The sequence below is a fragment of the Perca flavescens genome, chromosome 12, assembly GCF_004354835.1.
Source record: "Perca flavescens isolate YP-PL-M2 chromosome 12, PFLA_1.0, whole genome shotgun sequence".
In the NCBI taxonomy this organism is placed as follows: domain Eukaryota; kingdom Metazoa; phylum Chordata; class Actinopteri; order Perciformes; family Percidae; genus Perca; species Perca flavescens.
This window is the reverse complement of record NC_041342.1, coordinates 17057639-17082320: the sequence shown is the minus strand read 5'-3', so window position 1 is coordinate 17082320 and position 24682 is coordinate 17057639. Positions and strand designations below refer to the sequence as shown.

Below are 24682 nucleotides of genomic sequence, written 5' to 3'. Positions count from 1 at the left end.
TGTTTTTGTTTTTTTTAGAGCAGAGCATATACCATTTTCACACGTGGGGACACGAATACTAAATCAACTTAGAGAGGGAGTAGCTTTCCCAAGCAGAGTGTTATTTACATTACGCTTTGAGCGGTACAAGAGCTGTGTGTTATTTTAGAGTACCATTCCCCCTACCATTGCTTCAGTTAAAAAGGGAAGCCACTTCTCCCTTGATGATGCGCAAAAGCACCTATCATTGGGAGGCAAAATGGTAATTACACAAGATTTAGCTGCATTCACTCAGATCTCCTCCTGGAGAAGAAACAGACAGGGTGGGAAGTGAAAAAATCCATTGTTTAAACAGTGCTGTTTAACAGAAGTAGCCTGGTGTGGTGAAAAAAGTCAGTTGTGAGCCATTGAAGGTCATTTAGAGGATGTGTGCCACAGAGAGAAGTGGCTGCAAAGACAACTGTACAAGAGGAAGGCTGAGAGCGAGTCACAGTGTCACCGTGGGGATAGAGGGAGGCTGACTGGCACTTCCTACAGTGTCATAGAAAAAAAAAGAGACTATTTTACTAGTAAAAGGAAGACACACATGTTGCCATTTCATATCAAATCCAAAGATCACAAAAAAGACAGCAGGAAAGATTTTGAAAAAAACTACATGAGATTTGAAGTTAAGCTGTAATACTGTTGGAAATGTCAATACATAGATTTTGAGTTTACACCCTTCTTCCTACTAGCTTTAGTTTAGTGTTTGAACTAAACCTTTATCCATTTACCCTACCTTCCCTACGTGTCTTGCTTTAGCCCCTGGGCAAATGCCCAAATTCTATGGAATATAAAACAAGACACTTAAAAGCCATATCCCTGAAGTGTTATTGTATCTTGTCTGTTGTTAGGTACACAATGTACCTTCAATAAGCAATAAAGCAGCAATGCTGGAGGGAACACTTCTGACCTTGATTAACCCTGAATAATCATGCAGGGCATATCTTTGAACTGCGACAAAAGGAGGTAGCCGATTTCACTCTGACTTTAATATGGCTGAACAGCCCCCATGTGAGCACTGGAGTGTTTACATACACAACAGTAAGGTAAATTGGGTCTGAAACAGTACAAAAAGGATATGTGGTCCAGCACAATCAATGGAAACTAAACAATTAGTACTATTATAAACTTAACTATTAAGACAGAGAAAAGAAACAAATGCAAACCAAGATGCTGGCAGGCTTTCAGACTGAATGTAATCAGGATGGCTGGTTCCCTGCGGGTTTTTGCTAAACCTACAGCTTGTCTCCCTCCTTCTGGAGTAATGAAAGAGAGCATCATCAGCACACTCTCTTGAGGAAAGCAGAGAAAGAGGGGCAGAGAGGCAGGGGGGCAGGCAGCCAGCACCTCTGTACGGACAGAGATCCGGGGCTGGTGTACTGCTGCAGTGATGAACAGCGCAGCACACTGATCCCAGGCTCCCTCGCTCTCTCGCTCTACCTCTCATTGCACAGAGGCTTACGCACACACACCTGCATTGCTTGCAGCCATCTTCAACCACTTAATGCAGAGGAGCACTGCTTAAATGTTATAGCAACCGCACCCATTCTGCCTAATCTCACATTCATAATGTGCTGCCTTTGTTACAAAGGATTTTTTGCTTGCATACTGTAGATTAACCATCTCAGGGGGGACTTTAGAGTAATTTCATCCGCTATGCTCCCACTGGATAGGAGTTGAGACTTAAACAAGCACATTATTCAAGAAAAGACCTTGCCACATCAGATTCTTGCCTGAAGCTATAACATAAAATGTATTTCCAAGGGTTGAACACAGCACTCTTTTAGCTTTCTTTCAAATAAGACTGATAGACAATACAGGAATGCAGTTTCTTTTTTTTAAACTACAACAGTTTCCATCAGAATCAAGGGCAATTGTCCCACATAAAGCCTTTGTTCTTTCTGTTCCCCTTTTCTTCCTCCTATTGGTGCAATGTATGACATTTGTGTGATCTGGATTGGCTGGAAATACCTCCTGTATGTAAAACTACTGGCCAATAAATGCACGCCTGCAACACCATAGGGGTAGACTGGCGCCTTCTACTGTCAGAAGCAGGCACTTGAGTGCTGGGCAGGTGTTTGCTGTTGTAGGGAGCCCCTCCAATAAAAGTCTAGATTGACAGGCTCCCTGCCACACTGGGCAAAATGGGAGGACATTAATATTAATGCCCCATACTTGCACTGCTGCATTGCAGTTAAGCTATTTGCTGTAAAGGCAGAAAAATAGTGAATTAAGAACCAAGAAATAAATCCTAGGATTTTTTTTATATATCTCTTGGCTAAGTGATGTTCGCAGTGACCGAGGGGAGTATGAGAGAAACTGCGTGTTGGCCCTTGAGGTAGCTCAGGCTGCAGACCTTTTACTGAGCAGAAGACACTGACTTGAACTGCAAGTTAACATTTAGACAACTCAGGTTATCTGCTAAGAGAAGAAGACTGATATTTAGAGTGAAGAGAGGATCCCCTTATTACAACTGAACTTTAAGTCCAATGCCATGGTCTGTTTGAATGCAGAAGGGCATGCAGCTGAGGAAAAGGAATTGTAGAGGAAAGAGGTAGAAGGGGAGACATGATGGAACTGGGTCACCCTGTGAGAGATCTCAAGAGTCCCTCAGGAGAGCTACACAGGGGTATGTTGTCTTGGGCTGCAATTTGTCATTGACCAGGACGCTCTGTGAAGCTCTCAGCTCTGTGTGTGTTGGCGTTTGTCATTGTACGTAAGACAGTGGAAGTGTGTGTGTGTGTGTGTGTGTGTGTGTGTGTGTGTGTGTGTGTGTGTGTGTGTGTGTGTGTGTGTGTGTGTGTGTGTGTGTGTGTGTGTAGGGGTCGACAGGTCCCTTCTGCTGCCCTCACCTGGCTGACAGCCATCTGTGTGGTGGTCAGTAGCCGTTATTACAACAGGAAGTGAGAGTCGGGGGACAACAACTTGGGTAGGACAGGGCAAAACGGGAACAGTCAACATCCAGCCTGAGATTAATGGCTTCACACAAACATATGGTTACTCTGATGTAGGAGACGTGTTTGGCATACCGTCATCCATTAACTAAGGCTTCAAGCTCAAGAAAAAAGTTTCTACATCGTAAATTAGTCGCCAAAAGGTGCCACCTGCCTTGGGAAAATAAAATGCTTTATAAACCTGATGATGAAAATGATCAGTGTTGCTGACTCTGTGAGAGTCCTTGTATGGTGAAACAGATCAGATTTATACTACAAATACTCCACACCCCAATAACCCAAAAATGTTTTTAAACAATCAAAGTCAATTCTTGACCTTGGAATACAATCCCAACTCAAGGTCCACTTTCTAACTTTTATAAGAGCTTTAAACTATATCACATGGTCTTCATCAGCAGATGAAAATATATTTTATCAATAGCGGGGCAAAGTACTCGCTGATGAACACTATTTTATGAGCCTTTGGAAAAATAGCTGGTTTAGTTGCCTAACCTCATCCATACTACCTTCAAGAAAATAAGAAGGTCATAATGTTCCTTGAGCTTTGTCTATATATTCCTCCCCCAATACCGGCAGGATTTTTTCTTTCAGATGCAGAGTCCTTATCGAGATGAGACGACTTTGGACGATACATGAGGTGTCAGCTCATCGGGGACAGGATCAATACTTTCAGGTCCTTTGAAATAGTGAACCCTGTTCCCAACAAATCATTCACAAATGCAACACACCAACTCCAAATGGAACCCTCCTTTCCCCTTTGGGAAGGAAGGGCACTCTTCATCATGTGTGAGAGGTTTCGAAGGCACAGAGTGCTTTAGTCAGTGGCAGCTGGGAGGGTTAGAGCCATAAAACTGTTCAGGATCTCACTGATCTTATATCTTATATGTTGCTTTGAATGAGAATGTTGGCTTACATATTGCTTGTTTTTTTAACATGCGTGTGGAAATTAAACAGGTATAACTTCAACAAAAAAGGGGGAAACTTAAAGGGACAGTATGCCGATTTTCTACCGGCTTTGCATCATTGCAGCGTGGGTGGTATGCAGACGAACGGTGTTTGACTTCCCTCCATGTTGCCAGCGCCCCTGGCCATCACTCCACCCTAACAAGCAATTAGTTACCAGTTCACTTTGTCAGGGCCATCCCACAGCTACTGGCCATCCTGCTGTGGACAGGGTACATAAACACTGATAGCGCTCAGGCCGGCAGTGCAGCAGAGGGCTGAGGACAAGAACCTAGCTGGCTCTGCTCAATATAAAAAAGGCTTTCATTACCATGCCGTGAAGAGAATAATTTTCCCTACAAAGTGACCTTCCCCTGCCTGCCTGTACCTGAGGCCCTTGAGTGAGCATGCTTTTATTAAGGACTATTTGCATAAACCAGGAAGGGGAAAGACAGGAAAGGGGTGCATTTTTATGATGTTTTGGTTATCACTATAGCTATTGCCTGTGCCTTGAAGGTTGTTTAGGAGACGCCAGGTGCATTTTCAAACATCTCAGGTACAGTTGTCTGTCCATTTGGGAAGTAGGCGGGGGCCTATAAAGGCTCAGCTTTAATTAGCTTTAAATCACCTGGTATTATGGGGTGTCCTGATTCATAGCAATTTATGAAAGAGGAGGCAGCAAGATAGTCAGAAAAGCCCAATGGCGTGTAAATGTCCCTTTGGTTCAAGATGACCCAATTATATCCCTGTGCTACTATTTCTTTGCACTTTATTCTCCTCAGCACCTTGAAAAAGCCTCATTCTCATTTATGCACCAGCCATAATAGTCATAATATACATCCTTTTACCCTAAAAGCAAAGACCGACATGAAACATAAAGCAAGGACAGATTATATTAGAATAAAGAGACACCTAAATCATGCCATTATATCGAACCATCGCTCAATAGCATCATTACTTATGAAACAAATAACACATGTAATTATTGAACATGCTTGCATAGTCCTGGATCACACTCATCTTTAGTCTTTTGCTAGTGCAAATCTGGGGACAGTTAAACAAATATTAATAAAGTTGAATTAAAAGGAAACTGCTGCATGACAATTACTCAAGTAGTTGACCTAGGACTGACATAAAGGACTGAATACAATTGGACAATGTGCAAATAAGACATTTGAAAAGGTGACAAAACCACCAGACAGGATTTGGTAATAGCATTTTGAATGGCTGACTTGATGAAGGACAAAAATAGAAAATGAATGTTGTAGCTCAAATCACTTATCAGCCAAAGATACAAACAGACTTGAGTACACTGTCACCAAAGCATCCACACTCACTGGCCTCTCTTTCCTGTCATTACAGTCAATGTGCCTCAAGCTGCTAACAAAGCAAAGAAAACCATCTCTAACCCCTTCACTTTGCTTACTCCCTTTTTTTTACAAACTCTTTTACACTTTTCTCTGAAAGAAATGAATCTAATGAAAACAAAACCTACTTGTCAATATCGACACTTATGCACTTTGACATACAGTATCTGCTGTTTAACTTACTGTATGTAATTTGATGGATGGTTTGTGCTTATCCACTGTGTCGGTTTTGAGAAATTGAACTCATTAATATGCTGCACTGAAAGCAAATTGTGGCTTTGCCAATATTCAGATTTTATTAACTCTAACTGTTAAGATGGTGATGAGAACCTAAACCAAGGCTTCAGAACATCCCTTCTGAGATACTGGCCATTTTGTGATTATAAAGTTCCTTTCAGCTTCTATGGTTGACATAACTTCCTTGACCCAAACTACAGTACACCTTGTTAAATAAAATCAGACTTTTTACTCCTGCCTGGTGAAATTAACTGCAATACTGGCCATTTTGCTTTTCCACAAAATCAGACTTGCCTGGTGAAATTAACTGCAAGTGCTTCCACACTGGGGTACAAAGCAGTAAATAGAACAGAGGGATTGACTCTGGGTTTTGCAGAGCGGTGGAGAATTCAGCCGTGCTGAAGGTCCTTCGATCGACAGCCACTCAGCAGCATGCCACACTGTCACCATACGGGTAGACAGTCTGAGAGGCTCCCATGATCTACAGCCTCACTGCAAATCTACCACTTTAAATCACCCCTCACTCCCTGGCCTGCCTCCCACCTTTCTGCCCCCACAAACACATTACACTCCTTTCTATATTTTGTAACCTGTGAGGGTCCCTTTGCACAAAGCAAGCCAGCAGTAACAGTACCACCCCTTAAACACAACAGAAAAATGAGGATAACGCACCATCAAATTCTCTTCCACAGTAATTGGCAGAACAGATCAGACAGTGACACAAACAAGCTGCCATATTGCAGCTGATGAATGACTGATGAATGACTTTTTCAGCAGTTACACTTCTAGGCACACATGCAGAGGAAGAATCTGTGGCTGAAAGAGCAGTTTGGTAATTAAAATCTTTTGTTTGCAGAGGGAAATAATAGGGATCAAAGGGCCTTGTATCAGCTACTGCCTCTCCTAAGCACTGAGACAACAGGCCATATGCCCCAGAGCAGCACAGAAAATGTCTAACAGCCAACTTGTTAATGGCGGGGGAATGGAGCTTGTATGAATGCACTATACATTACACAGATAAGCCTCCATAGAAACCTCTGTGTATTCCACAAAGATTCATGATTCTACAGAGTGCAATTAATATTTCCGGCAACAATTTTGCAATGTGTCTGCCTAATCTGAACAATTTAATGCTTCTTTCCTTTTTATAAAGATGTTGGGCCATTGTCAAATTTTCTTCAGTATTCTTTGCATGTTTGGACACAAGGATCCACACACAGATGCACAAGCACACCAAACGACACAAACAAACAAACAAATCCTTATCCTCTCTGACCTGTCATACTGCATTTAAATGGGAGCGGGGTTACCAAGTTAACATGGTCAGCATTATTCAATAGCTAAGCTTGGTTTAGCTTAGCCAGGTCCTACCAGACTCTCGTACATTTCAGAAGTGTTAACTTCCTTGAAGGCGGGTACTCTGTTGAAGTTTAAAACTATTGGATCTGCCCAGAGCCACTCTGGATCTGCCATTAACCAATTGTTAATGTTTGGTCGTGACATATGTCATGCGCATGTGCAACAATAGGGGAGACAACAACTATCGGCTTAAATTTAGCATTAGCATCGCTAGTGTTAGCCTTAGCCAACTCCTTCACCACTAACAGACCGAGCTGGAAAATCTAACTTTTCCCAAACCCCGTGGGGAGGAGGGCCACAACATCATGGCCACCAACACAACTCAGCAAAGATTGTTCTTGCTCGGGCTTTAACTTCTGGATATTCGGCAGCGTTGCCACAATGGACCGAATGGCTTCGCTTTCTAGCCCACGTCCTCAACGCCATCGTTCTCAACGTCACCGTTCTCAGCCACTCCCTCTGTTCGCTGATTGGACCGCCAAATATTTGGCAGGAGAAAACCCAAGAATGTACCGCAAACCCAGACATAGTACTGAAGGAAAATGAAAATTTAGCGGAAGTACGTAGGAGGGCGGAGCCAGGCTAGGTTTAGCTGTGAGCATCGACCTGAATGTCTTCCTCAGAGTACATTAGGGTTACTAATACCCCATCCGCTGACACAAATGGTGTCTTCTTTTCTTGTTTAAGTTTTTTTTTTTGTGGCTTGTATTGCCTTTATTTATAGGACAGATTTAGACATGAAAGTGGGAGAGAGACGGGGAATGACATGCAGCAAAGGGTCACAGGTCAGAACCAAACCCGCGACAAGGACTGAGCTTCTGTACATGGGGCGCACGTAAGTAGTCAGTTTTGGCTACATTTCTTTAGATTTTGTAAACAACCTAAAACTACTTAAAAGCAATATATTAAATGTAAACTCCTGCCAAGAAAGCATCTAAAATGTTTGTACAAGTGTTGTAAACAAGTACATGTGTAAACAAATCTCTTTCGCTTTACAATAAGAAATATCGCTCGCTATATTTTTGCTCCTTTTTGAATTTTTCATAAGGGGCAATGGCTGTAAAAGAAAACACGATTGATTGATGTTTTGGTTCAGCAGCTACAGCACAGCTAATGCTAGCACTGTTAACAGCAGACAAACAAACCTTACTATTAACTTGCAGGCTGTGTGTTTGGAATCACAAGCATGATTCCGCATTTTCATACTCTCTGTGTGGTCGCTGGGATGGTACCTGTTCAGGTGATGAAAAATATTTGTTGCGCTTCCTGTCCCGTTTGGCACCAATCGCTGACATATTTTGCAGATCAGCTTAATCTGCTCCTTGTCGCTTTTGTGAAATCCGAACCATTTCCACACAACTGACGTCATGTAACCCTTGTTCAAGGTCTTCAGCTTGATAGGATAACACTAGTTCACGTTCATGTACATATCACTATCGTTGCCCTCGGCTCCACTTTCGGTAATTTCTTCTCCCTTTTCCAACTTTACCTTCCTCATACCTAAACCTGAACAAACCCTTATCCCTAACTGTAACTATGGCTGGGCTCACTACGCATTTTAACAGGAGGGAAAGACTATTCAACAAGAGAAATACTATTCGACGGGGGAACACACTTCGACACAACACCGACAACAAACAAATGCTCAAAACAGGAAGTGGGAGTGCCCGGCAAGCCAATAAGCCAGACTCTGGCAGTTGTGTTATCGGGTATATGACCATAGCTTATCATTATCGACCTGAATTTTATCGCGATCCCGTTTTGACATTGTTTTATTGCCCTACATAAGACTCAGATCTGCGACTTTGGCTTTCTAAACATCTGATATCATTAAAACGGGTCACTGCATTTTCACACTAAAAATTCTAAATGGTTTCAGAGGATCTAGTGTATGGCCAGGCATTCCTTAAATAATTTCAACAATTTACTACACAAGCCTAGTCCATTTCTGAGCCTACATTAGCTTGATATAAAAAAACTAATCAAATCTATAATATAAAAAAGTATATATATTATCAGTATTATATTGATATAAAGCCAAACTCTATGGAGGTACAAAACTTAATAATAAAAATAAATATTCAATCCTACTAGGTGATCAGCTAATTAATAATATATTCAGTGGTGTTTTCTCGAGCTTTGTGTTGTTTAATATACTGAATGGCATATACTGATGTTTTACATGTGTTCACTCAGCTAAAAAAAATGCAGCACAGTGTTTCATAGAAGACACAAACCAAAGTGCCATCACTGATGTTTAAGTACCATCAAATGCAAAAATAAATGATATTACTTATTCGAATTCATCAAGTAAATAGATAAACTACATTTGTTTTCAAATGGGGGGGGGGGTATTAAAGATGCCTGACAGCTGTGCTGTGGAAGTATATCACCTTGTTCTGTCATATTTATTAGCTGTATTGCTGAGGCACTTAAAGTGACACAAATAAATCCTACTCTTTCTAGGTTTTGCAAGCGGGCAAAAAAAACATACCATCAGTGGTTATAGTGCCTTCACAATGCAAGCTTTTCTCTTTGCATGCAATAGTCACTTTCCCAAAAGCTCTGTATGTCCTTGAGTCCCTTCAATAAGAGATGTACCCCTCCCTATACCTCCCTCCATCCATCCCTTGATCCCTTGTTTCCTCTCTTTCCCCTCTATCCATCCATCCATCCATCCATCTGCTACCCCTAACCACTCCCTCTTCCAACATGTGCTATAGCAACATACCAGCCAGGACTCAATGTTTCAGCATGCCACAGGACAGAGCATTACAGCATGGCTGAGCTTATCTATTGGCTCAGAGCCAATAGAACTGTTTGCCCAGCCCTAGGAGGAAGTGTAGGCGTTCTGATTGGTCACAGGGGGATTGGGGCTTGTATCAGCTTGTCCTCTGGTTGATCTGTTGGACTGGTCCCAGCTCATACAGAGGTGGACAGTGGGAGGGCATTTAGGATTGGGCGACTCCTCAATTAAGTCACAGCGCATGCTGCAGCAAACTGGTACCCAGGCCCTCTGAATTGACCAGTCACTACACTACATCTTTAATGGCTACATTCTTCAGTGAGTAATTTAACTAGAATAAGCTATAGCAACATAATGCAGAGTCTAATTGAACAACTGAAAATAATAACAGACAATACTAAGGAGACATGTGTAATTGCAAATAACAAATCAGTAGGATCTGTCTCTCTAGGCTACATAGAGTATGTTATGATAATTGTCCAACATAAGGATATTGCCTCCCATTGTGGGCTACAATAACTCACAAGTGCACTTCATCTGGATTCCAAAGGTTACTTCGACATATCTCTGCAATCAGTTATCTTTTAATGAATTACAGCCAGGCACCTGTGTATACCCTTAGCCCTGACCAAGTTTATTGCCTCCTACGCCATGCCATCAGGAACGATCATATCTGTAAAAAAGACATAATCATACACACGGCAGATACACACAAACACTAATCAATATCATCCAAATCACTATGCCCAAGTGACATACCACCTCAATTTTACCCTGTAAAACCTTAATATTCTTCCATCATGTGTTGTGTGAATGTGTGTGAATGTGTGTGTGTGTGTGTGTGTGTGTGTATCTGCATAAGCATATGGTGACAAGGAGGAACTCATACATTGTCCTCAGCAGCTACAACACCTTTCCTGTCATCTCTCTTTATTTCATTGATAGGGCTGTTGACTGGTGCATCTGGCTGTCCTCACCTGTATTAACTTCTAAAATCTTACACACTTTAATCATAAAAGACTAACTTAGGATACGCATAAAAATATAACCTGTGCACGCAAGCAAGTATGCACCCATCTACTTTAGTGGCCAACTGCCAAATAAACATGGATTGAAAGCAGTATACTGTGTGTGCCTTTGAGAAAATTGTCTTGCACACATACAGTGAGAAAAATAAGTATTTGAACACCCTGCTATTTTGCAAGTTCTCCCACTTGGAAATCATGGAGGGGTCTGAAATTGTCATCGTAGGTGAATGTCCACTGTGAGAGACATAATCTAAAAAAAAATATCCAGAAATAACAATATATGATTTTTTAACTATTTATTTGTATGATACAGCTGCAAATAAGTATTTGAACACCTGTCTATCAGCTGGAATTCTGACCCTCAAAGACCTGTTAGTCTGCCTTTAAAATGTCCACCTCCACTCCATTTATTATCCTAAATTAGATGCACCTGTTTGAGGTCGTTAGCTGCATAATGACACCTGTCCACCCCATACAATCAGTAAGAATCCAACTACTAACATGGCCAAGACCAAAGAGCTGTCCAAAGACACTAGAGACAAAATTGTACACCTCCACAAGGCTGGAAAGTGCTACGGGGAAATTGCCAAGCAGCTTGGTGAAAAAAAGGTCCACTGCTGGAGCAATCATTAGAAAATGGAAGAAGCTAAACATGACTGTCAATCTCCCTCGGATTGGGGCTCCATGCAAGATCTCACCTCCGGGGTCTCAATGATCCTAAGAAAGGTGAGAAATCAGTCCAGTACTACACGGGAGGAGCTGGTCGATGACCTGAAAAGAGCTGGGACCACCGTTTCCAAGGTTACTGTTGGTAATACACTAAGACGTCATGGTTTGAAATCATGCATGGCACGGAAGGTTCCCCTGCTTAAACCAGCACATGTCAAGGCCCGTCTTAAGTTTGCCAATGACCATTTGGATGATCCAGAGGAGTCATGGGAGAAAGTCATGTGGTCAGATGAGACCAAAATAGAACTTTTTGGTCATAATTCCACTAACCGAGTTTGGAGGAAGAAGAATGTATTGCGAGATTTTGGCGAACAACCTCCATCCCTCAGTTAGAGCATTGAAGATGGGTCGAGGCTGGGTCTTCCAACATGACAATGACCCGAAGCTAGGGTTGCGTGTCGTTTTTTTTTTTTTTTTTTTCGATTCCGGTGCTAAATCGATACTTTTAAAACGGTGCCGGTGCCTAAACCGGTACTTTTCAATAAAAAAAAAAAAAAAAAAAAAAAAATATATATATATATATATATATATATATATATATATATATATATATATGGGTAGTAAACAACAGTCAGTGACTTGTTTATTGCTAAGGCCATGGTCAAAATTAAAGATTTAATAATAAGTTATTTCACCAGTAAATTGCTGTTGAACCCCAGATGGGAAAAGGGTATTTTACAATTACTGTCAATGCACCACGAGGCTACCAGTTTTAAGTGAATCTGTGTTGTTTAATTCCGACAATGGCAGCTGCAAGTGAACGCACCGTCTGTGTTGTTTAATTCCAACCATATAAACATACTGTATATCTATGAATTGCGACAACGGCAGCTGCTGCGCTGCAGAGCAGACGGTTACATCTCGCTGTTGAAGTCCTCCACAGTGAAATACAGTCACACTTTACACTGTTTAACGTTAGCTGTCGGCATTTTAACCGTGATTAATCCAGCTGCTAGCTAAAGGTAGGCTAACGTTACATGCTGTCAGGTGTAGTGTAAAGTCAGGCACCGAAATGAGGCACCGAAACTTTCGTTCTTATTCGGTCTCGTTACTACCGTTTACGTCGGCACCGGTTCCCTATTGGCACCGAGTTTCGGTACCCAACCCTACCCAAAGCACACAGCCAGGATAACCAAGGAGTGGCTCTGTAAGAAGCATATCAAGGTTCTGGCGTGGCCTAGCCAGTCTCCAGACCTAAACCCAATAGAGAATCTTTGGAGGGAGGTCAAACTCCGTGTTTCTCAGCGACAGCCCAGAAACTGACTGATCTAGAGAAGATCTGTGTGGAGGAGTGGGCCAAAATCCCTCCTCCAGTGTGTGCAAACCTGGTGAAAAACTACAGGAAACGTTTGACCTCTGTACTTGCAAACAAAGGCTACTGTACCAAATATTAACATTGATTTTCTCAGGTGTTCAAATACTTATTTGCAGCTGTATCATACAAATAAATAGTTAAAAAATCATACATTGTGATTTCTGGATTTTTTTTTTTTTTAGATTATGTCTCTCACAGTGGACATGCACCTACGATGACAATTTCAGACCCCTCCATGATTTCTAAGTGGGAGAACTTGCAAAATAGCAGGGTGTTCAAATACTTATTTTCCTCACTGTATGCACCACTGCAGTGCATTGTATTTATGCAGTTTGCGAGTCACTTAACAGTTACATGTGGCACCAGTAAGGCATGGTAAAAGATCAGAGGCAGGAAAAGCAGAGGAGCTTCCCCTGCAGTGAGGCTGGAGGGAACAATGGGCTGCTGGATCAGAGAGCCTGACTGCCACTGGCTTCCCCCTCCAGCACCCAGGTAGGTTGACCCATTCATAAATCACTTTTATTCCTCCAAGCGCTCAACAACCTCACCTCTTCAAATGATGCACTGTGTAAAGGGATGAGGAGGGAGGGGCAAGACGGGGGACAGAAGAGGGGGGTGTGGGAGAGGGATAGGGAGAAGACCTGACGAGAGAGATAAAGTAAGCACAAGGAAGAGCCAGACTGATTGGAGAGGCGCATGGAGATTTACTCAAAAAGCCCAAACTGGACTCATTAGAAATGTCTCTAATCCCTCTATGATGTTGACTGGTGGGCAGGCACACAGCAAGGAGGAATTAAGACAAGCTGAAAGACCGACCAAGGCTTCATCACCATCTGAAGCTAACCAGAATTTCCTGTCCAAAACGTTTCAATTTGAGATTAGACCTGCCTCTCATTTGCGTGAACTCAAAGGGATGACATCTCATTAGGACTGACAACCATATGAGAGAACCAAAAATACATGTACATTGAATTTATACTGAATCATAATGGAAGCAATCAGGCTTTCTGAAATTGATTTAAAATAAGACTATATAATGTCAAAGTGAAAACAAATGTATCTTAATTAAATACAAAAAACTAAATTTGATGTATTCACCCATGCAAGTCAAAATTTAGTAGAAGCACCTATGACAGGAATTAAAGCCTTGGCTCTATGTGTGAACACTGCCTAAGCTCAGTTATGTTGCATGATAAATATATACTGCAGATAAAGTTATGTTTAACTCTACTCATTATTCAACATTTAAAAACATCTAAAAACACCACAGACGATTTAGAAACAGAATCAAACAAAAACTCTAATTGGGGGGGAATCCTCACACATAACTTAATTTAGATGAATAAATATAACGACAGGGGGAAAAAAAGCTTCAAATATCAAAGTAACTAAAAAAAAAACTACTTGTAATCAGCTATTTTTAATGTTGCATTTTTTTCTGAACAATTTAAAGCATCAATAAAACATGCAAATTGTTGATCTCAAACCAATCTGTTGTATTATTATTTTAAATTTGAATGGAAATATGTCTTGAGAAGTACTCATAGGGAGAACAACACATCCCTCCCCTTTATCCAGTGAAGGAAAGCACATCCATTAGTCTACCCGTTTCTTATTGATTGATTAACTGCTCAGCTAAACATTCAGCCCTGCGCTATTCATTATGGTGGGAAGATGTAAACCTTGCTGCTGGGTTTTAGGGGTAGATGAGATGTTGGGATGTAATTGAGATCAGACTGGTGGGTTGGGTGGCTGGAACAGGCAAGGTGGAGTGGAGACCCACTGACGTTCATTTTATTTTTTTTGAGGGGGTGGGGGTGGGGGGCTTGCAGTTCTAATTATTATTAAGTTGGTTGCTACAACAAACTCTTGCTAGTGCTTTGGCTCGTGACAGCTAGAAAAGATCTTTACGACAGCAGTTGTGGTAAAAACATTACCACTTTTGTCCAAAAGGGCTACCAGAATCAACTCAAACGGAAAGTTCTTCGTAGCTGCTTTAAGTGGTGTGTAAAGGTAGAGACTGTAGGGAAATAACAGGTGGACATTCACAGTTGCCATTTATATTGCTGGAATTCTGCATTTTGATTGGCCATGTGAGGTCAGGTTTAGAGCAGACACATTAGCTTGGAATCCATTTTGCTTCACAAATGGTCAATTCTTGTAACAGCCGTAAAGATAATGTAATCGAAAAGCTATGAATTGCGGTGACACTACATTAATTAAATTGCATACTTAAATCTATGCAGAATTATCTCCACCATGAAAAAGGCCTGAGATATAAATGTGAGTGAGGGCAGAATGACTGGGAGCTTGTTAAAAGGCTTATCAAATCAAGGAACAAGAGAAATGCGTGACATTTTTCTGGCTCATGAAAATACACTTTGACAAATGTTCATGCTGTATCGAGGGTGTTTGTGAGTTTTCACGATCTCATTCACTACAACTGAAATGCCACAGTCTGGTTTTCATATGATAACCTCAAAGAACATATCGGTGTGAAAAAGCATTAGCTTACACTTCCTGGGGTGTTCTGCAAAAATGCAGGTGGGGTAAGTAAGGAGGACTTGTGTGCTGTCATTGAGGTATAAGAGGAGAGAAGATGAGACAGAGAAAAAGATAGGAGGGCACAGAGGACATTGTTTCCGTACAGTATAGATGTGCCCCGTGATGAGACCAACTAATTAAAAAGATTCTTTAGTGGCCGTGCCTCGGGAAAGCTTGAAAAAGACACTTGAAAATTAATGAGGGCTCAAAAAGGAGAGAAAGGAGCCCAAACTTTTCATTGCCTCAGAGGCGAGTTTCCACTTGTCTCCCTGCATTTCCAAAAGCCGTATAAATAAAATAAAATGGGATACCACAATAATATTTCCTGCTGTCTCACACCCTCTATGCTGTTATGTCGCTCCCTTATTTCTGTCTATGTGCAAACAACTTTGACACACACAGAAAGACACATGGACACGTGAGCTTAAACTCAACTCTGGTTTACTGTAGTAAAAACAGTTACAGACTGTCATACCAAGGCTTAGAGAAGATACTAAACACACGCTTCTCTGCACTGCACTACACATTCAGCCTTTTCCTCTCCTCCATTTCTCGGATATGCAGTTATTCTAAGTATAGCGGTGAGCAGACGGAAGGTCTACCATAAGCAGCATGCTCCAGCTCTATTTAAAAAGAAAAATGATGGAGACTGGGTGGTGGTGGTGGTGGGGGGGAGGGGGTTCAAAAGGACACAGATAGTGAGGGGGTGGTATCAGAGGAGGCGGTGGAGTTGGTGGCAGAGGATGTAAAGCAGGGGAGGGGGGAAAGAATCAAGAATATACAAGTAGAAGCACGAGAGACCACTTTATTTGGAGCTACTAAAAATAGCGCAGCAAATGGTAGCAAGGGCTAGCTGGCCTAACGCTCCTCTCTCCTTCGAGGCCAGTGGAATCGATAGTCAGGGAGCCGTAGGGGAGGCTTCCCGGAGCCTGTAGCCAACAGTTGCTTGGGGGGGGAATGAAAGAGAGAGGGGGGGAGGCAAGGAGAGGAGCAGAGCGGAGTGGAGCGCAAACTATTTTTTGCACTGCTTGACTAAATATGGTCAGGGAGTTGGTGAGACAAGACACAGGAGCAGCCCGGCAACAGGGGCCGAGGCATGCTTCAAATGCTTGGCTTCCCACAACGTGCTAACCGTTGAGCTTAGCCCTTTGCACTGTGAGGTAGGAAGCGGTTGGCTGGCTGACCTCGTGGTCCTAATCTGCTGCCACTGTGTTCGTCCTGTGCTCTCTGCCGCCGAACTGCAGCAGCACCACTACTTGATATTTTTCCAGTAAAAAGGTGACCCTGGAGAGTGCACTATCAAGAATGCATAAGCTGCGTATTAAGATTCATAAGCGCAAAAAATGTAAACTCCAAAAAATACCAAAAAGATATTGCAATATCCTCCGTCTCTGACAATGGTAATCATATTTGCATGGCAAGAGACTATTAAGAGTGCAGCTGCCTTCTACCGCAGAGGCACCTCTTTTTTTTTTTCCTTCTTTTATTTATTTTTTTTTTAAAATACCTCTATCACAATTCTGCTCTCAAACATTCAGTAAACTCCCTCTTCTAAGCTGCTGTATAAAGTTCCACTGAATAATAAAAGCGCATTTAAGGAGCAGAAAAAAGCTCTGGGGCTGTGTGTGTGTGTCGATGGAATAAGAAAAAGGCAGGGTGCGAGGATGGTTGGTACACTTTCTGCCTCCTCCACCGACCAGGGCATCCTCCCAGCTCTCTCCCTCAGAATGCACATGATGAGAGGAGAGTGCTGCAGATTTTTCACCCCTCCTTCTTCCCCTCTTCTCTCTCTGCCTCCCCCCTTTTTTTCCCCCCAAATGGCAGCTCTTCATGTCAGTTCGGTCTTCCTCTTCTAAAAGGTATGACTTGTGTTTGTATGGGAATGTATTTGTATGTGTGCCCCTGCTTTCTCTCCTTTCCCCCTCCTCCCCTCCCCTCCCTGACTCTGGCACTCAACCTGCCTGCCACCACCCCTCCTCCCCCCAATCATAGAAGCTGATTCAGCGAGTCAGGCGTGCACCCGGCACACACGATGGCTGCAGCAGCTGGAGCACTCTCTAGGTCATTATGGCTCTCTTCACTATGGGAAGAGGAGAAGAGGAGGGGAAGAGAGGAGGAGCAGCTTAGATAGGAAACTAATCTGACAGGTAATATATGCTCTTCCTACGCTTTCGGACGGAGTTTACCCCCGGACGGGCCTTGACGTCTCCTGTCCTGTCTCTTCCCTCTTTCTTCTTTGGATGCGATCAGTTATTAACCGCATGGTTTGCCTGTGAGTCGCGTAGTCGAAAGGGGGAGTGGAATGCACTGTTCTGCAGCAGCAGCGGCACTGGGACAGAACTTAACCAGAGACCACCTTTGGGCTTTTTTCCCCCTCTTCTCTTGTTCCTTTTGTCTTAAAAGAGGGAAAAGAAGAAAAGAAATAGAAAAAGGTACGGAGAGGAAGAGGATGCAGGAGAAGGTGAAGCAGGGAAAAGGGAGGCTGGGGAGTTGCTATGGTCCACATGGATTTTAGCCCTGTTTTATTGCACTCTTCAGTCTATCTTTCCCATCTATCTCCCTCCCTCCCTCCCTCCCTCTCTCTCTCTCTCCCTCGTCTTGCAAGCTCTCTCTCTCTCTTTGCTCTCTTGTGTTCCTGGCACTGGCCGGACATGCTGCAGCAGCAGAGCTCTTTGGCTCATTAGGCTTCATGGTTGCAGCCCTGCCGCTATCTAATGACGGACTCGTTAACTGAGACCTGCGCTGGTGTGGAGAGACATTCCCTTACGCACAATTCACCCTCTGCGTCTGACACCTTCCAAGATTTTTTTTTTTTACCATCTCTAAGGATACTATAACTACTGGGACTTGTTATTGTTATTTTTTTCTTTTTGGTTCTTTTTGGTGGTTTGGAGGGGCGGGGGAGGTCACTGCCATTCTTAATTGATGGGAGGTAAGTTTGAGGACATGTCACATTTTGAAGCCCAAGGTTGACTGATTGGGGCAGAACGATGGAATGTGGCGTCCAGAGGGATGACGAAGCATCAAAATAATGGACAGCGGGCAGGTCGGGAGTGCTGAACAGGGGGAAAATTGGATTGACGGCACACAGCTGTGAGAAGTGTACTAACACAGATGTGAGGGTGAGGAAGGTGAGGATGGGAGGGAGGGGATATTGGGCAGCATTGGTTGGCTCAGTAGATGTGTGTCACCGGCCGAACCCACAGCACTTAGGGTAGTAACCCAATTTCTCCTCTCTCTGTAACGGATTACTATAGCTAGGCAAGGCATGCAGGGCACAGAGTACTGCAGTGCTATCGCCCAAACCAGAACAGACATAACAACCACTGGGCTAATTCGCTGGTTCACGTTCCCCAACCTTCATCCCGCTGTGTGTAGGAAAGAATTTCACCCCCTCTCTCTCCTATGTGCTCACCCTCTCGGGTGGCTGTGACATTTCCTAAACAGGACGTCACACCTTTAGGACCAGGCTCATCCACCAACTGTCACCTCCAGTTCAACCTCCCCTCATTGCTATTCCAAACCGTTCCACTGCAAACACATTGCACCAATTTTCCCATTTATTCTGTTCTCTACAATCAGGTCTCCAAACTCAACCCTAAGCTAGTCTTTACTAATCCATTTTTCGTTTTACACCCATTGCCTCAGCACCCAGCCTGCTGGCTAGCTAAGCGTGGCTGGAGGCAGTGTTGACTTGTGGAATGTGTTGGTCGGGGGCAAAGTTTCATTAGAGACTTGCTGAACAATTCTCGCGACCATGCAAATGGTTATTGATCTGTTCCACCCACTCTGCAACAGAACAGCAGGTTTCTCTGTAGACATAGACAGGTGAGGTTTGATCAGAGGAAAAAGGAAGTCAGAAAAGATGACCATAAAAACAGTGATCTATGTGTGGGAAGAGAGAGAGAACAAGGTACAGAAAGTGAGAGAGGGGGAGGTCGGTGGGGGTATAGCCAGGACCAATCCACAAGTGCTGAGTGGGCATTAGCGCCTTCATGTGACCTATGGCCTGCCTCTGCGCCTAAAGCCCAAATCCTGCTCACAATAGCTTCCTGTTCCACTTGGATCACCCTCGTTTTCAAACATCAGCAAGCGCTCAAACTAGCCACTGGGGACGTTGCTGACACAAGAGAGACAAGGGACAGGCAAGAGCTACATATTGGTAAAAGTAGAGGTAGGAAAGGAGAGAGGATACAGAAACTGGGGGTGAAATAGGAGAATGAGATGGTGGTGAGGGAGGCAGACTGAAAGAGAAGTGGGAGGAGAGAAGTGAAAGTGTTTAGTGTGTCAGCGGGGCCAATCAGCTTATAGGTGCACCCCTGCTCACAAGACACACGGTCCAAAGCAGATGATCATCATACAAGACAAGGTGCACACAGAGGCACCTTACACCATGGACTTTCTATCAAGGAGAAAACTCTTCCCTCCTTTGCTGCCGTTTTTGTCCAAACCCTTAATCTACCTCAACATTTTTCATGAAAAAGAGAAAAAGTCCACCTTCTAAATGCTGTAAAAAAAGAAAAGAGGAGCTGTATTCCTGCCCCTGGTTTCTCCCAGAACTTTGTCTGGAGGACACCGGGGGTCACCGGGACAGTCGACTATGGTATGGACTGCAAACCTTCTATTATGTTCAGGGGCGGGGGGACGGGCTGTTCAGCCTTACATGGCAACCAAAGGAAAGCCTTGAGTGTTGAACTGAATTTACTCTCAAAGTCACCTTACAGTGCAGACTACCATACTTGGGAGAGAGAACGGTGAGGAAAAATGTTCTGCTTATAACTTCCTGACCTTGGCGAAAGGTGAGAAAATTTCATATCTAAGATTACCTCCTTGGTGTACATACTTCTTTATGTACCCATATGAACATATGATAGCTATGGAATGTAAAGAAGTATGTATTCTTGGTGGGGTGCTAGTCCTCGTTCTGGGAAAATGATGTTGGACAGCAGTGTCTGAGGATATGTTTGTGCTTTGCAGATTGTTAATATGAGTGTTATCATGGTGTGAGAGAAAATAGGAGATAGGAGGGAGAAAGAGAGGGGAAAAGAGAGAGTATGAATGTGAGTGGTGAGGCTCATACATTAGCTATACTGTCTCTGGGCAGTCTCACTGCAGCAATAGTCGCTGTAGGGAACTTACTGCTTTCTAAAACTGGCTGACTTGGCCAATAAAAACCTCTCATCCAAGATATGCCAACAATTCATTGGACAATTATGTAAGTTATGTAAGCATAAAATGATAACAATCATGTTTTGAGCCTGCTCTGTCAGCATTGTGAGTTTAGCCACCTACACCAACTATGGGCGAATAGTCGCCTTGTGACATCGCCATATGAACAGGGCCTCCTTTCATCATTGGCCGATTTTACTGCATTACAGCCATTGAAATTTAGCCAGCTGCAACTTAGAACCAACTTAAGCAAGCAGCGAGTGGTATTGTGGAGCGGCTCCTGACCATTAATACCATAATCTTTTCTAGTGCTCCAATATGGCTGAAGGGGAAAAGCAAGCAAGGTGAACTGGACCAAAACTCTGGCATTGTTTCTGGCTTTTTTTAAACATGCAACTGAAAGAGCAGGAAATAGTTGCTGAGGAGGCAGAATGAAGAGGGACTGAGGCTGGCTCTATCATTCTGCTGTATCATATGGCTTCCGTGTTAACAATCTTGTGTGTTTAACTATGACTGCCCTCCCTTTATGCCGATGCCCTTATTCGCACCCCCACCCTACATCAACCCGGCTGCCCCCGTGCTCCCCTCCCTTCCCCGATTCCTGCTCTCATTGTTCACGTTTGCTATGCTTGCCAAATGCTTTGCTGGGCTGCATGGCAGTCAGATTAGACCATCAAAAAGTGACAATGCAGGATAAGAGTCAACTCCTGCCTGTCAGCTGATTCCAATTGTTGACTGCTTCAAACAAATAAAGGCAACAGAATATGGACAGGGGCACAGAGAGAAATGAAGCGGGGGAGAGAGTTTGCATTGCGAGCTATTCATATCTAGCACTTTCACCTATTCTGACCCCCTCTCTGGCCCGTGCTTGGATCGTACATAATCCCTGTACCATGTTTTAGCACAGGTTTACCTCTCTTTAAACCCCTTTAATGTAGATATATACCGCTGTACTAAAAAGGTAATATTTTCCACTGCATTTTAACTTTTATCATTGTTATTAAATTATATATTTGAGGTCTGATCAACAAATTAGATAATTAAAAGCTCAACAATAAATATAAATGTATAAATGTAAACTGCTAACAGTAAACCTTGGATGTAAAACTAAAACACATACAGTACCTGCATATGAATTGCTTCCTCATAAAATCTGATTTATTTTCCTTAATTGCAATGTTGTTAGATGCGGCAGGCTACGATGTATGTGTGCCTACAAAATTTCTCCCGCAGTGAAGCAATGAAAAAGTATATGTATTCCACTGTAGTACGACATCTCTGTATGAAAAACAAGACACTTCATTCTGAACTGATTAATGTGTGTAGGGCTGACTTACTCTATTCCCCTTTAATTGAAAGAAATATCTAAATTGAGGTAGCACTAACCCTAACCCCTGACATATACACTAAACATCTGCATTCCTTGTAACTTTAGTTTACTGACAATGGTTAAAAGATACTTATCTCATTAACAAAAATAATTTGTAGCCTATAAATCCCTTTCTGACGTTCTTTATTTTTTCCTCTGATGAAGTTGGATTTAATGTATGAAAAATAAAACAAAAGTCTTACTCAAATTTTCTTAACAGCAAGTGCCACCACAAAAGAAATTTGAGGAGAACATCAGAATGAAGCTGCATTTTTGGGCTTCAGTTTTAATTTCTTTCTACCATTTAGACCCATCTGCATGATATTCTGTCTAGCTCTGTTTTCTGTCAAGACATCAGAGGCGTGTAGGAGTGCATGGCTTGCACTGTTTCTCCCAGGCCCTCAAAAGCAACGACCTGCTGTCTGAGTGACAAACACAGCAGATGCTGACATTATCAAATGCTCAGTGCCTGTCGTCCCCCCTGCTTTTGCCCTGTTATGGCCCTTAGACGAGGTGAGCAGCCTGGCCACCTGACTCTGAGTGACTGAGTGTGTGTGTGTAAGTGAGCAAGCATGAATGTGCATGTGTATGTGTATGTTACAAATAGACCTGCCTCTGGTGTGCCATATCAAGCCGGCCCTTTATTGACCTCCATCCTGTCTACAAGCAGTGCCGTACATCACTCAGCTGTCGTTGGCCACTCTGAGAACCTCATCCGTGCCTTGGCATTAAATGACAAGCTTCCCTTACAAACTAGTGTCAAAGGAACATTTATTACAAATAATGATAATGAAAAATGAAAAAATTAAAATAGCTGACATAAATGTCACTTAACTGTATCTTAATTCAAAGATTGAGCTACAAATACTTCAGCAGTGAGATTAAAATGGGGGGCAAAAATACAATAATACTATACATGGCTATAATATGGGAAATGTTTGATGTTGCTATAATGGTAGGAATGGTTTACAGAGCTTATGACTGCATCTAACATAAGCTTTAGGCACACATACACAAAAACATAATCAAAGTTGTTTACGTGGGTGCTACTGTGATCATTTTCGTATTAGCACAGGGATAGTTTTTTAGTAGAAAATGTTACAATACTGTACTACTGGAGAGACCTGAAATAGACATGAAATAATCTGCCCTCAGTCACTGTTCAAACAGTACCCTCTACACTACAAATCAGTCTCTAGGACTTAAATGATGGTTTAAATTAATGTTATGACTTGACACCCCAGAGTGCTGCTGTAGGGGCATGAGTGAAAGAGCTTGTGTATGTGGTTATGCCTCTGCATTTGTCTGTAGGCCGTCTCGGTGACCGCAGCGGCAGCGTGCTTGCAGCAGAGCCCATCTGTCAGAGCCTGTAATTGCTTCATGACTCCAGGACATTTGACTCAAGTGCACTGCCACAGATTATTATTATCCTTTTCTATGGGAACAATTTTTCTCACTCTCTGGGAGGGGGCGAGCATAAAACTTAAAAAGATAGCGAGGAGGATAAATAGACTAGTCTGGGAGGCAGCAAAGGAGAAAGTTAGGTAAGGTTGATCAACTGTACCTGTGGTGGTATACGGGGTGTAGTTTGCTAAATGTAATGTGTGTCACACAGAATGGGTGAAGGTGAACAGGCATGAAAAAGCAGGAGAGCGAAGGAGCATTGTCCATTTCAACTAGTGGGTGAGCATGGTATGCAAACCCAAATCCATGTTTTAATAAGATGTTTAAATGCAAAATGGCCTTTCTCTGCTCAGTGTTTCCCTGGCTCTTTTCAGATAAAACTCACTTCATAGCAGTTCCCAGTCCATCTCGGAAACAATGATTCCACAATGCTTTGCTAAAGCTGGTAAAATGGAACCAAATCACCTCTTGAATGGATTTGGTCCCCTTCAACCAGCTGTAGCTATGCTTTGATGACTACAGGAGCTCATTTTGCTGTGATGTCTTCAACAATCACTGTAATGGCAGTGGGCCACTTCTTGATGATGACTGGCTTATGGCTTTTCTCTACCAACAACATCTGTGTAACTGTCATGTTCCATGCTAAACCTGTCTTATTTTTGACTAATAAAGACATCAATCCCAGCTTCAAAACCTTGGTATGGTCCACTTTCATGACTGAGTGTTACCTCTCTGCCGCCAACGGGATTGCTATTCTGACCACACTATCAATGGCCGTTTCAAAAATAGCAGGGGGTGGATGTGCAGTGTGAGCTATTTCGACACAGCACTCATATGTCTGTACGGCTGTCTTGCTAAGACACCTCCTAAACTTACTGGATGCTAACACTCAATTACACCGTGGGTGGGAATAGGCAAAAGCAGATAGCCAATGCAGCTCAGCAGGGGAACAATGGCGTTGTAAAGAGATCTAAAGTAGAACTAAGACAGTGAGAGTGCAAGAAATAAAAATAAATTGTTGTTTAGAGACTGTACAATACACACATTCAAACATTTTGGCCTCCTTCCCCTGAAACCTCCTGCAGTGAGGTTGGGCAAGCTGGGTTAGATGATAGCCAGATGCTCTAGAGGACAGGAGCTGAACGCACAAATCACAGGAGCAGACCGCTCACAAGCAGTTACAGTCTCACACATTCACTCACTGTTACTGCAGAACAGACGGATCAAACCAAACTTCCTTCAAACCGTCTCCTGACCACCCTCCTTTTCTTGCCTCGCTATTTCTTTTGCCTTCCTAATTTAGTGCTTAACGCTATGTCAAAGTGACCTTCTCTCAAACTCTAAAATATACAACATAACAAAAAAACAATCTTGAATTATTTGTTCCGAAATTGATCTAAAAGCTGCAATTTATCTAATTTGTCTCATTACTCAAACTGATTTGAGGATGCTGATATAGTATATACAAATAATGTATTAAATCCATTGTAAATAGCAA

At 42.7% G+C, this 24682-nt stretch overlaps 1 protein-coding gene and 1 long non-coding RNA gene across 6 annotated transcripts in view; one reads left to right on the top strand and one right to left on the bottom strand.

Moving 5' to 3' along the window:
* Positions 1–24682, bottom strand: part of mib1 (MIB E3 ubiquitin protein ligase 1) — a 57559-nt gene that overhangs the window by 11361 nt on the left and 21516 nt on the right. The window lies entirely within an intron of this gene.
* LOC114564772 (uncharacterized) lies at positions 17885–23877 on the top strand. Of its 2 annotated transcripts, XR_003693832.1 has the most exons (3): positions 17885–20041; positions 20721–20755; positions 23396–23877. It is a non-coding gene; the product is annotated as an uncharacterized LOC114564772 (long non-coding RNA). The 2 variants fall into 2 exon arrangements; XR_003693833.1 differs by lacking the exon at positions 20721–20755.